Source organism: Mastomys coucha, unplaced genomic scaffold, assembly GCF_008632895.1.
Source record: "Mastomys coucha isolate ucsf_1 unplaced genomic scaffold, UCSF_Mcou_1 pScaffold3, whole genome shotgun sequence".
Lineage (NCBI taxonomy): Eukaryota > Metazoa > Chordata > Mammalia > Rodentia > Muridae > Mastomys > Mastomys coucha.
This window is the reverse complement of record NW_022196909.1, coordinates 50,891,858-50,896,692: the sequence shown is the minus strand read 5'-3', so window position 1 is coordinate 50,896,692 and position 4,835 is coordinate 50,891,858.

The following is a 4,835-nucleotide window of genomic DNA, read 5'->3' as shown; positions in this document are numbered from 1 at the left end:
ACTCAGAAATCCTCCTGCCTCTGCCTCCCAAGTGCTGGGATTAAAGGCGTGCGCCACTACCGCCCGGCCTAAACTGGTATTCTTAAGTAATACATTTGCTTGATCTCTCCCTCTCAAGATAATTTCCTGGCCCTTTATTGTAAATTAAAATGCCAAGAACAGACATGCTGTTGGGGTCCAGAAGTCACCCCACAAACCACATGAACACGGGTCTCAGTATGACAAGGATGGTTTATTGAACACACACCCTAAGACTGATCTATCAGGGTCACACAGCTCAGAATTCAGGAGCTAAAGGTACAATCACAAACATTTCTCAGGGCCAGTTATAAAGGAAAAAAAACACAATGAGTTCATGCACAAGTGCAAGAAGTGTTGCCCAGTGGTCAGCTCTGACTCAGGCTAGATAGGCTAACTAGACAGAATAGTTCTAACTGTATTCTTACTGGTCCTAAGTGGAGCTTATGGTTGTTGAATTTCTTAAAGTTGACAAACCTCAGAACATACAGAACACTAACAGGGTATGAGGTCAGCAAGACCCTGCTCTGGGGCAAGCGCTATTTTTTTGCTGTGTCGATGACTGGCAAGCATATTACAGCAACAATTTGAAATAGCTGGCTGGCATGGAACAAAATGGCTACAGCTAGGGGGGCAGACCTGAACAATGCAGAACAAGGGTTGGGGAGAAAGCTCAGTTACTAAAGTGCTTGACTTGTAATCATAGATACATACATACATACATACATACATACAAGCATACATAGGGAACAAGCCAGGTGTGGCCAAGCATGATAGCACACACCTTTAATCCCAGCACTCAGGAGGCAGAGGCAAACAGATTTCTATGAGTTCAAGGCCAGCCTGGTCTACAAAGTTATTACACAGAGAAATCCTGTTTGGGGCTTGGGGGATGCGAGAACAAGCTTAATAGAACTTGCTTGTAATCTTGGCACTGAGGGGGCAGAGATTGGTGGATCCCTGATAGGTGGATCTCTAGATCTCACTGGCTGGCCAGTCCCAAGGGAGCTGGAGAGATAGATCAGTGGTTAAGAGCACGGGCTGCTCTTGAGTTCAATTCCCAGCAACTCCATGGTGGCTCACAACTATTTATAATGGGATCTTATGCCCTCTACTGGCATTTAGGTGATCATGCAGACAACATTTATATAAATAAACAAGGCTTTAAGCAAATACATACACACACACACCCCGCACAACCAAACAACATAGATGCACATGCACACATATACAGATAAAATAAAAACAAAATGACAGCATGATTGGTTCTCACAGAACACACCCAGACTGGAGAGATGGCTCAGAGGTTAAGAGCATTGGCTGCTCTCCTAGAGGTCCTGAGTTCAATTCCCAGCAATCACATGGTAGCTCACAACCATCTATAATGAGGTCTGGTGCCCCCTTCTGGTGCACAGGCATACATACAGGCAAAACATTGTATACATAATAAATCTTAAAAAAAATAAAAGTAAAAAAAGAAATCAGAAACGTCTTATTTTTCTTGTCTTTGTGACCAAACTCCCAAAGTAGGAAGGAATTTATTTATCTTTGGCTCAAGGTTTGAAAGATTTTGGTTTGTCATGGCAAAAGTGAGTAGTTCACATCATGGTGGCCAGAAAGGTACAGGAAGAGACCAGGACAAAAAGCGTCCTTCCTCCAAATAGACAACGAGAGACCAAATCTTTTAAGTTCAGACTCTATTTTAGAGAACCTGACCTCAGTTTAAAGTCAGACAAACTAACAGGCTTCTGACTTATTTTCTAACTAACTTAGTTTCCAAGTTACCCCCTAACAGAACCCAAGCCTAGCTCCAGTCTCTAGCTAACCCCCAATAACACTCGAGTGTCAGGAGCCATAATGGGACAAGGTGATTATCCTGAAACAGCCTGCTTTGGATTATTATATAATCTGCGACAGGTACGCCCTTATTAAGCAAAGCTATAAAGGATTCATTTTAGGAAAGATTCCTGCTATTAATATGCTTTTCCTGTTGTTATTATTAAACATATATAATAATCACTAAGTAATAGCACACCCCTTTGGAGCAGATCTCTGTAGATCCACAAAGTTGTACTGTCTTATAGTGATGCTAAATAGATAAATAGATGACTTAGGACTATATGATGATTCTATAAGAGTTCCTAAAATTATATCAGTGATTATTCAGCTCATTATAGTGGTACTGCAATTAGGTCCTTTTCTGATAGCCAAAACTGCAATGAGAACTCTGCCAGTCTCCCAAGTGTCAGCAGTTAATTGCTCTTAGATGGTAACCAGACTTTCTCCTACTCAGAGCACATTCCAAGAGATTGTAAAACAATTAACCAAAGGTCATTTTAAACTTTCTGTGAACCCACGGAATTGATACAGGTGATGCATGTTTAGCTACAAAATTATTCCTAATGGATATGCATGTAAACATTCTCGGTTGTAAACTTTTATTTCAATTTATGGTTTGATTTTTTTTTGTTTTTTGTTTTTTTGTTTTTTTTATTTTTCGAGACATGGTTTCTCTGTGTAGCCCTGGCTGTCCTGGAACTCACTCTGTAGACCATGCTGGCCTCGAACTCAGAAATCTGCCTGCCTCTGCCTCCCTAGTGCTGGAACTAAAGGCGTGCACCACCACCGGCCGGCTTATGGTTTGATTTTCTGTGTGAACTTTTGATGAACTTTTTAACATGTGAACTATGGTCTGAGGACAAAGAGTCAGAACTGGGGGACTGAGGTGAGAGGAGCGGAGGTTAGAAGAACTGAGCTGAGAGAGGAACTGAGCTGAGGAGAAGTTTTTAGACAGAACACTTTTTAGATTAGAAGGAGAATGCAGAGTGGAATAACTTAGAAACTATAGGTAACATAAAATACTAAGAAAGCAATGTGCAGAATGCAGAGGGAAAAAGGAAATAAGAAGATGCTGCAGAGAGCAGGAGGAGCAGACAGGCTTAGTCTTATTAAAAGAAACAAAGCTTTTTTTCTTACAAACATGGGCTTAATTCATTTAGCATTAAAAGGGTAGAAGCCTTTTCTTTCTCTATGTAATAAAGATTGGAGCTCCATTTTTCATCCAGAATGAGTGAGTTCTTTCTGCGCCAGTGCTTGGTCTTTTGCTCCATATGCATATGTAAGTATGGATGTGTGTGTAAGTATGTAGTTGTGAGAATGTATGCATGTGTGTGTGTAGGTATGTAATTATGAGAATGCATGCAAGCTGGGCCCAACTGGGATGAACGTGTATAAATGAGCATTAATGAATCTGTAAATGAATTTATGTGAGATTATGCATATTCACTTATGTAAAAGTTTTTCCTTCTGCGAGTGTTATTCTCTTCTCTTGATTCAATAGAAGTTTATTGCTCCAAATCTCCCCCTAGCCAACCAAGGAAGAGGCATCTAGACAATAGGGAAAAGGCTCTAGCAATTAATCCTTTACTTAATCTCCTGCTGTTTTAGGATGAGGTGCTAAGTGCCAGAAACTGCAGTTTCTGGTCTCAGAGGATCACAGAAGGCAGGTCAGCTACAATAGCATAGTAACTTAGACTTAGATAAGTAAACTTTTTATTATACAGCAACCATAAATTTCCCATAAGACAAAGTCTTACCCTCTGGCTGCGCTCTTCCCCCTCCACTTCCTCAAGAAGAACCGACAAGAAAGAAGAAACCTCCGACCAGGGTTGGACCGACCCGGCACCCGCGGCTCCAGGTTACACCCCCAACAAGACCAGTGTCTCCAGGTTATTACCTACACCCCCGGTTACAAACTCGCCCCCCTGCCTAACCAATGCAGAGGGAAACAGAAATTAAGTTTATGATATGACAATGCCAAAGGTCATAGCAACTTTCCAATTAGATGCTTGCACATTCACACACACACACATGCACGCACGCACACACGCACACGCGCGTGCTCGCTTGCTGCTTTCTATAAAGCCTTGGACTAATAGATAGGTTGGGGCTCCTCATCACCAAAATCATCCTGCGCTGAGGGGCCCGAGCTAGCTCAAATAAAAAAGCCCTATTGTGATTTGCTCCTGTCTGGTTTGGGGGGCTGGGCGGGGTTCAAGCCTTCCTTGGCACTACATCACCACTTCCTACCATCCATCCCCTAACTCTCAACTATGCCATCATAGTATGAACCAATCAAGAGGTTAATGTTGGTTAGGTCAGAACCTTCTGATCTAAGCCTCGCCGGAAATGCCATCCTACTCAAGACATGGTTACACTGCTTTTTAAAACCTATATATTGTATTTATGGCTAGAGTGTGTGACCGCTTGAGTGTATATGCACATTGTGACCACGTGTGCCCAAGGAAGCCAGAAGAGGCTACCGCACTTCCTAAAACTGGAGTTATAGGCAAATGTGAGCTACTGGATGTGGGAACTGACACCTGAACCTTGTTTGGTCCATTGCGAGATCAGCAAGTGCTCTTAACCGCTTGAGCCACCTCTCTTCTAGCCTCAGGTTTGTTTGCGTGTTATGTTTGTTGTGAGCACCATATTTAAAATTTTTCAATTGTTTGTTGTTGTTGGTTTTGTTTTGTTTTGTTTTTTCGAGACACGGTTTTTCTGTATAGCCCTGGCTGTCCTGGAACTCACTTTGTAGACCAGGCTGGCCTCGAACTCAGAAATCCTCCTGCCTCTGCCTCCCAAGTGCTGGGATTAAAGGCGTGCGCCACCACCGCCCGGCAAAATTTTTCAATGTTACATACTTCGTCTTCACATCATTTTCAATACTAGATACTGGAGTCCAGTTCCAACATCCCTGTTTTCGCTTTGGGGTTGCGGAGGGGGGGGGGGCGAAGGAGGGGAGGGGAAGGGCGCGG